Source organism: Oryx dammah, unplaced genomic scaffold, assembly GCF_014754425.2.
Source record: "Oryx dammah isolate SB20612 unplaced genomic scaffold, SCBI_Odam_1.1 HiC_scaffold_9, whole genome shotgun sequence".
NCBI lineage: Eukaryota > Metazoa > Chordata > Mammalia > Artiodactyla > Bovidae > Oryx > Oryx dammah.
Genome location: NW_024070193.1, coordinates 59,535,354 through 59,547,620, shown reverse-complemented (window position 1 = coordinate 59,547,620; position 12,267 = coordinate 59,535,354). Strand labels below are relative to the sequence as shown.

The following is a 12,267-nucleotide window of genomic DNA, read 5'->3' as shown; positions in this document are numbered from 1 at the left end:
AATTATCCATTTATGTGTGGGGGCAGGAGGAGAAGGGGACGACAGAGGATGAGATGGCTGGATGGCATCACTGACTTGATGAACGTGAGTCTGAGTGAACTCTGAGAGTTGGTGATGGACAGGGAGGCCTGGTGTGCTGCGATTCATGGGATCGCAAAGAGTCAGACACGACTGAGCGACTGAACTGACTGACTGAGATAGATAGAGGCCCTGACTTTTATCAATAAAGATTTTATCATGAGCATTTCCTCAGGCTATATTATAGTCTGCCAAAGTGTGGTCTTAGTGGCTGTGTAATATCCCACCTAATGGAAACAGCCTAACTTCTTAGGAGTCCCCTATTTTTGGACTCTGAGTTATATATAATTTCTCTATGCTATTAATAACACTTGGAAAATCTTATTTGTAACCCTGTACATCTAATTATTCCACTATAACTGTTCCTAGAAGTATAATCAAATGATACAAAATTTTAAAGACATCTTGAATCATTTTTCTAAAAGATTTTTTTTTGAGAAATGATTTTGGTTCTGCTCAAACACAGTGAAAATGGGAGAAAAACATCCAGTGTTCTACATCATAGAGTATTACTGAGACAGGCCTGGGCTGGGACCTGGGATCCTTTGTTGCCCTGGTGCAAAGCTTGCACATGGGAATATCTCTCCTTGAGCAACAAAATACAAAGAAATTGTATGGGACATGAGTTTGAGTAAACTCTGGGAGTTGGTGATGGACAGGGAGGTCTGGCATGCGAAGAGCTGGACAAAACTGAGCGACTGAACTGAACTGAATAATAACTGTGTGCATGTGCAGTTGAAACAAATTCGGAACCAAAAGATATAAAGCCAAAAAGCACCCAACTGCTATTTCTGAAGAGCCAGAAGCAAAAAAAATGGGGTAGGGAGCAAAGGCAGGGTATCGCACATGCACCCCTGCACCGGACACCACAAAGAGGTGGACAAACCACCTAAGCCACCCCTCCAGCCCGATCCCTGGACACAGCCCTGCCCTCACCCCATATAGGGAGAGAGCTCTCTGCCCCACCGCAGCCCCTTCACTCCCCATCCTCTTCCTCAGTCAGTGAGCAAGGGAACCACAGCCAGCAAAGGAACCACAGTGAAGCCTCACCTGAATCTCTTTTGTCTGACCTCTAGTCAATTTTTATTGACTGGAGAAGGCCAAGAATCCTGGTTGGTATCATTACTATATTATTTTTACCCTGGAAAATGTTTAAAGTTGATGTAAGAAAATGCTCACTTAATGATAAAAATAAAAGTCAGTGCAAACATTACATCCAACAGCACAATTCTCGTTAAATGGCTTTTTAGTTTCGAGTCCCTCTTCCCCTTTAAACCCTTTTCTAAGCTCTGTTCTTCCCTGTCCCCAGGTGAAGTCTCCAGCAGGTTGTGACTTTTTTGTTAACTTACCTGTAACTGAGAAGTTCTAAGGCCACTATGCAAAACACAGCCTCTAGCATGTGTACCTTCATTAAAAACAAACTTGATGCCCACACTTACCCATTTGCTTGAAAGCAACTAAAACTCCTGTATAAACTTGTGTCTACAGGCCCTAGAGGCTTCCTTGAGATTACAGGACAGCTAGGTGTCCCCAGGCCAGAGTTGTATGCAGGCAGAGCTGAAGGCAAGCAGCACTGCATGCAGTCTCCAGGCGAGGGCCTCTGCCATCACTGCGAAAGGGACATGGGCAAGCCACACGCCGAACAACCGCAGTCATGTGGTGGCACAGACAGAGAAAGAGGAGCCCAGGGCCTGCCCAGGTGTCAAGTTCTTCCCTACAGAGCTGAACTTCTAATCTCCATTCGGTATAAAGTGACCACAAAGTAACCTGACATAGAAGATACGGATAGGAACGGTATGCATGTGTGCTGAATCGCTTCAGCTGTGTCCAGCTATTTACCACCCCATGAACCGTAGCCCACTAGGCTCCACTGTTCATAGAATTCTCCAGGCAAGAATACTGGACTGGACTGCCATGCCATCCTCAGGGAATCTTCCCGACCCAGGGCTGAACCTGTGTCTCTTAGGTCCCCTGCACAGGCTCGAGGGTTCTTTACCACTAGTGCCACCTGGGAAGCCCATAGATAGGTAACAAATACATGAAAAGATGCTCAAAGATGTATTATTAGAGAAATGTAAATCAAAACTGCAATGCAGTATCATCTCACACCAATCAGAATGGCCACCATCAAAAGGTCTATACACAATGAATGCTGGAGAGGGTGTGGAGAAAAGGAAACCCTCTTGCACTGTTGGTGGGAACATAAATTGATACAGCCATAGTGGAGAACAGTATGGAGATTCTTTAATAAACTAGGAATAAAACTATCATATGACCCAGCAAGCCCACTATCAGGCATACATCATGAGGAAATCAGAACTGAAAAAGACACAGGTACCCCAATATTCGTGGCAGCACTTTTTAAAATAGCTAGGACATGGAAGCAACGTAGATGTCCATCGACAGATGAAAGGATAAAGAAGCTGTGGTACATTTACACAATGGAATATTACTCAGCTATAAAAAGGAATCCGTTTGAGGCCATTCTAATGAGATGGACAAACCTAGAGCCTATTATACAAGTGAAATCAGAAAGAGAAGAACAAATATATATTAATGCATATATGTGGAATCTAGAAAGATGGTACTGATTTATTTGCATGGCAGCAGTGGAGTTGAAGACATAGAGAACAGACTTGTGGACACAGTGGGAAGGAAAGGGTGGGACAAATGGAGAGAGTAGCATGGAAACATTTATATTACCATATGTAAAATAGATAGTCAGTGGAAATTTGCTGTATGACTCAGGGTGCTCAAAGCAATGCTCTGTGACACTCTGGAGGGGAGGGATGGGATGAGAGGTGGGAGGCAGTTTCAAGAGGGAGGGATCATATGTATACCTATGAATACGTATATGGTATATGTGTACCAGTTCATTTTAATTGAAGGGTAATTGTTTTACAATATTCTGTTGGTTTCTGCCATACTGTTGATGTATGGCAGAAACGAACACAATATTGTAAAACAATTATCCTTCCATATGGGGTGGGAGGTGGGAGGGGGATTCAGGATTGGGAGCTTGTGTACACCCGTGGTGGATTCATGTCAATGTATGGCAAAACCAATACAGTATTGTAAAGTAAAATAAAGTAAAAATAAAATTTTTTTAACAAGTGAATTTTCAAAAGATGAAAATGACAAGGAATTAATCTCCAAAATATACAAACAGCTCTACAGCTCAGTATAAAAAAAAATCCAATCAAAAACCAGGGAGAAGACCTAAACAGATATTTCTTCAAAAAGATATATAGATGGCCAAGAGAAATATGAAATGATCAACATCACTAATTATTAAGGGAATACAAATCAAAACTACAATGAAGCATCACCTTACATTGGTTAGAATGGCCATGATTAAAAAAAAAATCTATAAACAATAAATGCTGGAAAGGATGTGGAGAAAAGGGAACCTTTCTATACTGTCAGTGGGAATGTAAACTTGTACAGTCATTATGGAGACCAGTATAGAGATTCCTGAAAAAACTAATGATATAGCTAACACAGGATCCAGTAATCCCACTCCTAAGGTATACATCCAGAGAATGCCAAAATTTAAAAGTATACATGCACTGCAATGTTCATTGCAGCACTATTTGCAATAGCCAGGACATGGAAGAAAACTAAATGTCTGTTGGAGAAATAGATAAAGAAGATAAGGTACATATATACAATAGAATATTGCTCACTCCTAAAAAAGAACGGAATAATACTGTTTGAAGCAACATGGATAGACTAAGAGATCATCATACTACTAAATGAAGTAAATCAGACAGAGAAAGACAACTATCAGTTCAGTTCAGTCGCTCAGTCGTGTCCAACTCTTTGCGACCCCATGAGTCGCAGCACGCCAGGCCTCCCTGTTCATCACCATCTCCCAGAATTCACTCAGACTCATGTCCATCGAGTCCGTGATGCCATCCAGCCATCTCATCCTCGGTCGTCCCTTTCTCCTCCTGCCCCCAATCCCTCCCAGCATCAGAGTCTTTTCCAATGAGTCAACTCTTCGCATGAGGTGTCCAAAGTACTGGAGTTATATGTGGAATATAAAAAAAGGGTACAAATGAACTTATCTACAAATCAGGAATAGTGTTATAGATGCATAAAACAAATTTTCAGTTACCAGGGGGTAACGGGGGAGGGATAAACTGGGAGATTGAAATTGACACATACACACTACTAAATATAAAATAGATAGCTAGTAAGGACCTAGTGCATAGCACAGGGAACTCTGCTGTACTCTGTAATGGACTACAAGGAAATAGAATCTAAAAGAGAGTGGATAAATGCATAATTGACTCACTTTGCTGTACAGCAGAAACTAACACAACATTGTAAACCAACAATATCCCATTAAAAAATTAAGTAATTTTAAAAATGGCCATGATTCTGTAACCCAAGAGCCTCCCTGCCCCTGCTGCTGCTCTGTGCTCTTCTTGGTGTGCTAAAAAGGAGACATCAATATTGAGTCTGCCCCTGCACCTGCACTGTTTTTACATCTGACCTCACCATGCCTTGAACATATGTCTGAAGGTAGGCCTGAGACTTGGGGAGTCTGAGGGGAACCTGGGATATCATCTTGTTTTACCAGAAATCAAGGAAGTATTCAAAGATGGCTAAACTGGGTCAAAGGATACAGGATTTTCTTTTCTCTCTTTATTGTGTACCTCAATAACACACACATACCCAAACAACAAACACACCATCTGGAAGAGGTTCCCACTGCCTCAAAATAGATCAGTTTGTCAAAAAGAATAATGACCATAATACATCATAACTGTATAAAACTACACAAGTCTGTATAAAATTCAAAAACAGAAAGAAAGAAAAGGGAGAAGAAAGCAAACTCTTATTTACAAATATCAGCAAGTAAATTTAGAAAGAATGGTAGCATTTTAAAGAGTACCCCTAAGTGATCACTGATTGTTGATTGATCAATGATAATTAGATGATAAAACCATGAGGTAAGATATTGTAGGAACAGGATATTATACACAAAAATCCTCATCCCACAGATTACTAACAAATTACATAGGTTCCCTACTAATTAGATCAGGGAAGATGTGCTTTCCTTATTCAAGTGATCTAATTTAGTAGCATCAACAGTGGAAAAAAATTGACATTTCAGAATTCGTGATGTGATACAATATGAAATAGTCAAAATATTGGATTATTCAATATCTTCTCTTTAGTACTCTTACCAAAATATTTGTCTTGAATCTTATCACGAGGAAATCAGCAGACAAATGCAGAATGTGATTAATTTATTAGGCATCTGGCCCACATTCTTAAAAAACAGTAAGTTATCATGAAAAGGAAGAAAAGGCAAGGGGTAAGTTTTAGACTAAAAGAAATTAACATTTAACACCTTCAGTGTGTGAACCTAATTGGAACAGGGACAGTGGTGGAGCGGGTGGGGGGGACTTCAAATTATATTGTCTCTTGGAGACAATTGAAAAATCTAAAAGTGATTTCTGCTGTAGATGATATTTTTTAACTTTTTATTTTATATTGGAATATTGTTGCTGTTGTTTTAGTCACCAACTCCTGTCTGACTCTTTCATGACCCCATGCACTGTAGCCCTCCAGACTCTTCTGTCCATGGGATTTCCCAGGCAAGAATACTGGAGTGGGTTGCTGTTTCCTGTTCCAGGCAATCTCTGTGACCCAAGGATCAAACCCTCGTCTCCTGCGTTGGCAGGAGGATTCTTTACGATTGACCCACCTGGCGAGCCCATATAGCTGATTAACAATGTGATAGTTTTAGGAGCACAGCAGAGAAACTCAGTCACGTATATACACATATCCATCCTCCTACAACATAACGTTGAGCTGCCTCATAATGCTGAGCAGTAGGACACTGCCGATTATCTGTTTTATTTTTTTTTTTAATTTATTTATTTATTTTTAATTTTTACTTTACAATTCTGTATTGGTTTTGGCATAGATTGACATGAATCCAGAGATTATCTGTTTTAAATATAGCAGTGTGTGTGTACGTGTCCCAGACTCCCTAGAGACTGTCATACTGTGTGAAGTAAGTCATACAGAGAAGGAGAAATATTGTACAATATACCTTATATGTGGAATCGATAAAGAAATGATACAAAGAAATTTATTTGCAAAATAGAAACAGACTCACAGACTTAGAGAAGGAAATTATGGTTGGGGGAAGGAAAGGGAAGGGTTGAGGAAGGATATTTAGGGAGTTTGAGATCCACATGTACACACCACTGTGTCTTAGATGACTTTTTTTTTTTTCCTACTGAAACCTTTTATTCTGAATTTGTTGGGTTTAAGGAAAATAGCTTCGCCTAGAATTCACTGTGCCCCGGATTTATGACACCAATTTGTATCAGAAACAAGGCCAAATTGCATCCATCTTAGATCTATTCAGTTGACAAATGGCACTGAACCAAGTTCTTTCATATAATCCTTAACAAGAACTCATAAGTCGCATTAATTATGCCCCAAGAGATGAGGGACCGATGGTAATTCAGATGGGCACCTCGGAAAAGGTTTGTCAGTTTCCCTGTCCCGTTCTAGCCAGATTTTTTGGAAAACCTTGGGGAAAGACGGAAATTCCCCACCAATTTGAGACTGCATGCGAGTTTTTACAACATTAACTGGAAAAAACAAGATTCCCAACATGGCACCCAACAGGCGTCCACAGATAAAATCATGGACCAAATGAGCACCGTGAGATGTTGCTGTGTGCAGGTGCTCCTTTATGGGGCCTCGAAGGCCAAAAAAAAAGGACATTGCTAAATCCGGTACGGACGAGAACGGGCACCAAGCCTCGATAATACTCTCGAATTCCATGGCATTTAAGTGCCTTGAAAGCCTGGTAAGTGTTTGTAAATTTGTCATGATGCCTGTGGTCCTGAAGCAATGTTTGGACTCTTTCCAATGGAGTGAAAATTGCTTCTGTTGTCCCTGCAAGGACCGTGGCCATGCTGCGGGTTGCAAACTCTGGGGTACTCATGTGCTTACGGAGAAGGCAAGATAAATCCTCATACAGACCAAACCTAAGTGCCCGTGTGGTTGTCTTCTGCATTAATGGGGGGAGGATTCCGCGATACAAATTTCGAAATCTGTCCCTCCTCAACTGAAGTATCTCATCCCGGGTTTTGATTCTGTACAGCTGTTGCCGAAAGAGGACCTTCTGGATGCGGAATGTGATTGCTGTGTTGTTGAATGCTGCACAGCAGCCACACAGGTAATGCTTCATTTCACGAACGCTTGCAATATGAGGTGCTATATCTTGCTTTGAAGATGTTAGGATTGGGGGCCTCTTTTCATGAGCTTCTGAATCCATCATGTTGCTTAAGATCTTTCTCCGTCACAAAGGACTTCTTTAACCTTCATGCAAAGTTCAGATGTCAGCGTTCCATTCTCTTTGTAAAAGAATTCTGTCATTTTTCCTTCTTTAAGCTAGTGAACAGTTTAAATCTTACCATAATTATCTTTTTCTTGAAAGTTGAAAGAATTCACCTGAAACACCATCTGGGCCCGGTGTTTTGGGGGAGGGCAGCTTTACAAAGACCTTCTCAATTTCTTCCATTGTCACTGGTCTGTTAGGTTCTTTCCAGAGTCCACTGTGATAACTGGATTTCCCCATCGCTGCGGGCACCCGGCTTCCACACCCGGTAGTGGCCCGCCAGCAGGTTGGTGAGCCTGCTAGATGACATTATTGAATTATCTTTGTTGCTATGAGAATGGTATTGTGGTCATGAAGGAGAATGCCACTTCTAAAGGAAGAATGCTGGAGTATTTAGGAGTGAAGTAACATAACACCTGCAACTTATTTTCAAATCATCCAGAAGCTTTATATACAAACTTATACACACATACAGATAGGACATAACATATAGCTAATGAAAATGTGACAAAATACTAACAGCAGATGGAGTAATTGTATGTAGATGTTTGCCAGTGGCTAGAAAATATTGAAGGAATTCCCTGGTTTCTCAGATGGTAAAAAAAATTGCCTCCCAAAGCAGGTTTGATCCCTAGGTCAGGAAGATCCCCTGGAGAAGGAAATGGCAACCCACTCCAGTATTCTTGCCTGGGAAATCCCATGGACAGAGGAGCCTGGTGGGCTACATGGGGTTATAAAGAGTTAGACAGGACAGAGTGACTAAATAACAACAAGAGAGAATATTGAAATGTTAAGCACTACTGAGAAATACAACTAGTCCCATAGTTCTTGGGAAAACAAAGAAAGCAAAGGATAAACTTTTTAATGGGAGATTCTCTTAGGATGCTTCCCAGGTCCCAGCCTAGCCACCTTTCCTGAGAACTTGGCTTCCCTGCAGGATCCTCTACAGCAGGAACTTCCACCACCTTTCAGAGAAATCCGGACCCCAACTCCAGCTGAACCTTTGGATCCCTCACCTCAAGCCTTGGGCTCTCCAGATTTCAGCCAGCAGTGGCTCTCAGATGTGATTCCTCAGAGCTATCTGTGAAGGCCTGGGAGGACACTCATCCCCTGCCCAAGAGCAGTGGAGTTTATGCTCTTGGGGGCAACACAAGTCTCAGGAAGGTAGAAACCCATGGAGAGATGCCCTTGGCTTCCTGTGAGGCCTTCTTTAGGCATGTTCTGCCCAGCTCTTCACAGGTTCCCAGGTGGAGAAGCTCCACTCGCCAACAGCAAGTACAGCTCAAAAATACACCCTTAGTTGACTTTTCTCCCTTCCCTGCCTCTGCCCACTCTCTCACATCTGCTTCCTGAGACCCTCTTAATTGATAAACTACCAGCACCTCTGAAACTACGTTGTGGGGAACCCAGACTAAGTTACTACTCTGGGTGCTGGATCTATTTTCTCTCAACTGGTACATTCCTATTGTATAGTAACCACATTAGCTGCTTCCAAAGGACTGGAAAAGGTCAATTTTCATTCCAATCCCAAAGAAAGGCAATGCCAAAGAATGTTCAAACGACTGCACAATTGCACTCATCTCACACGCTAGTAAAGTAATGCTCAAAATTCTCTAAGCCAGGCTTCAACAGTACTTGAATTGTGAACTTCCAGATGTTCAAGCTGAATCAAGTTCAGTTCAGTCACTCAGTAGTGTCTGACTCTTTGTGACCCCATGAACCAGAGCACGCCAGGCCTCCCTGTCCATCACCAACTCCCAGAGATAACCCAAACCCATGTCCATTGAGTTGGTGATGCCATCCAACCATCTCATCCTCTGTCATCCCCCTCTCCTCCTGCCCTCAATCTTTCCCAACATCAGGGTCTTTTCAAATGAGTCAGCTCTTCGCATCAGCTGGCCAAAGTAGTGGAGTTTCAGCTTCACATCAGTCCTTCCAATGAACACCAAGAACTGATCTCCTTTAGGATGGACTGGTTGGATCTCCTTGCAGTCCAAGGGACTCTCAAGAGTCTTCTCCAACACCACAGTTTAAAAGCATCAGTTCTTTAGCACTCAGCTTTCTTTATAGTCCAGGCAGAGTAAAAAGAGATCAAATTGCCAACATCCATTGGATCATCAAAAGAGCAAGAAAGTTCAAGAAAAACATCTACTTCTGCTTTATTGACTATGCCAGAGCCTTTGACTGTGTTCACAATAAACTGTGGAAAATTCTTCAAGAGGTGGGTCTACCAGACCACCTGACCTGCCTCCTGAGAGATCTGTAGGCAGGTCAAGAAGCAACAGTTAGAACCAGACATGGAACTATAGACTGGTTGCAAATCAGGAAAGGAGTAAGTCAAGGCTATATATGGTCACCTTGCATATTTAACTTATATGCAGAGTACATCATGAGAAATGCTGGATTGGATGAAGCACAAGCTGGAATCAAGATTGCCAGGAGAAATATTAATAACCTCAGATATGTGGATGACACCACCCTTATGGCAGAAAGTGAGGAAGAAGAGCCTCTTGATGAAAGTGAAAGAGGACAGTGGAGAAGTTGGCTTAAAGCTCAACATGCAGAAAACTAAGATCATGGCATCCAGTCCCATCACTTCATAGCAAATAGATGGAGAAACAGTGGCAGACTTTACTTTTTAGGGCTCCAAAATCACTGCAGTTGGTGACTGCAGCCATGAAATTAAAAGACGCTTACTCCTTGGGAGAAAACTTATGACCAACTTGCTGCTACTGCTGCTAAGTCGCTTCAGTCGTGTCCAACTCTGTGCGACCCCAGAGACGGCAGCCCACCAGGCTCCCCTGTCCCTGGGATTCTCCAGGCAAGAACACTGGAGTGGGTTGCCATTTCCTTCTCCAATGCATGAAAGTGAAAAGTGAAAGGGAAGTCGCTCAGTCATGTCCAACTCCTAGCGACCCCATGGACTGCAGCCTAACAGGCTCCTCCGTCCATGGGATTCTCCAGGCAAGAGTACTGGAGTGGGGTGCTTAGATAGCATATTAAAAATCAGAGACATTACTTTGCCAACAAAGGTCTGTCTAGTCAAGGCTATGGTTTTTCCATTAGTTACGTATGGATATGAGATTTGGAGTATAAAGAAAGCTGAGTGCCGAAGAATTGATGCTTTTGAACTGTGATGTTGGAGAAGACTCTTGAGAGTTCCTTGGACTGCAAGGAGATCCAACCAGTCCATGGTAAAGGAAGTCAGTTCTGAATATTCATTGGAAGGACTGATGCTGAAGCTGAAACTCCAATTCTTTGGCCACCTGATCAGAAGAACTGTCTCATTTGAAAAGACCTGATTGATGCTGGGGAAGTTTGAAGGGGGAGGAGAAGGGGACGATGGTTGGATGGCATCACTGACTCAATGGACATGAGTTTGAGTAAAGTCTGGGAGCTGGTGATGGACAGGGAAGCCTGGTGTGCTGCAGTCCATGGGGTCACAAAGAGTCGGACATGACTGAGCAACTGAACTGAAAGTCTGATTTAATCAAACTATAACATTACCAAGTTGCAGGGGACGAGCTCTCTGAAAAACATTGCTAAAGCACATGGTCTTCAGCACTTAAATCAAAGTCCTTTAAGGTTTTCCCATTAGAGTGGAAGCCTTTCCATTATTCCCTGTCATCCAATAGAATATGATTTGGGGCATAGACTTGGATTACTGTCATATTGGATGGTTTGCCTTGGAAATGAACAGAGATCATTCTGTCGTTTTTGAGATTGCATCCAAGTACTGCATATCTTGAGAACAAGCATGTAACAGATTGTATCTGCCTGGCTATACAAGGATGAGATTTCTTTCTGTCTTTTCATTCTCTTTAGCAGATAGTTTGTGATACACACCACATCCTGGTTTAAAGATTATTCAATAATAAAACTTTTTTTTTTCCCATTTCTAGTTTCAAGGAAAGATTTCCTGAGTTGGCAGTAGATTTTGCTTTTAAATATATTCCCCCAACACTGGTGACACACTTTAACTTGATCTGGGTGGTATTTACATGAGTAGGGAATTATTCAAGCTTTGTGTACTTTACTGTAGGAAAATTAAACCTCAACTTAGAAGAGAGAGGGGATTCATGGAAGATGATGTAGTAGGAAGTACCTGGATTCTGTCTCCCCACCTAGACAGCAATTACACAGATGAAATTTATCTGATATAATATTTGGGACTCTAGAGTCTATTGAAGACTTGTATTTCCAGGGAAATTAACTACACTTGTAATGTGTAGTTAATTTTGATCAATCTCAGCTCTTAGCACAATATTCACTCCCCACTCCTCAGCCATACGACAGGCAACTGTGCACATTCTCCTGGAGCAGCTTGACCCAGCTTGCCCAAGCAAGAGCGGTCAAAAAGGACCCCATGTTCCAAATATCAGGGATCTGTACTCTTATCACAGACAACGCTTCCACAGAGATTCAGACCAAAGGGCATCACCATTGTCACTGCACATTCCCTAATCATTGCTAGACCCTTTCGCTCTGGCTAAAGTGACTTCCAGGGAATTTAAAAGTTTGGTATCATATTGCTTCCCTTCATTTTCCTCCTTTTCCTCTTTTGTCAGCCAGACATTGAAGATGAGGGCATTCAAAAGCAACCTTATAGAGAACAGAAATTAGAAAGTCACCATGCATGCTTCCCTGATGGCTCAGAATCTGTCTACAATGCAGGAGACACAGGAGATGCAGGTTCAATCTCTGGGTTGGGACGATCCCCTGGAGGAGGAAACGGCAACCCACTCTAGTATTCTTGCCTGAAAAATCCCATTGACAGAGGAGCATGGCAGGCTAGAGTCCATGGGGTTGCA

The 12,267-nt window shown here is 42.1% G+C and overlaps 1 pseudogene; it reads right to left on the bottom strand.

Annotated features, from left to right (window-relative positions):
• Positions 1 to 6,353: 6,353 nt before the first annotated feature.
• Positions 6,354 to 7,696, bottom strand: LOC120867908 (annotated as a pseudogene).
• Between the last annotated feature and the right edge of the window lie 4,571 nt (positions 7,697 to 12,267).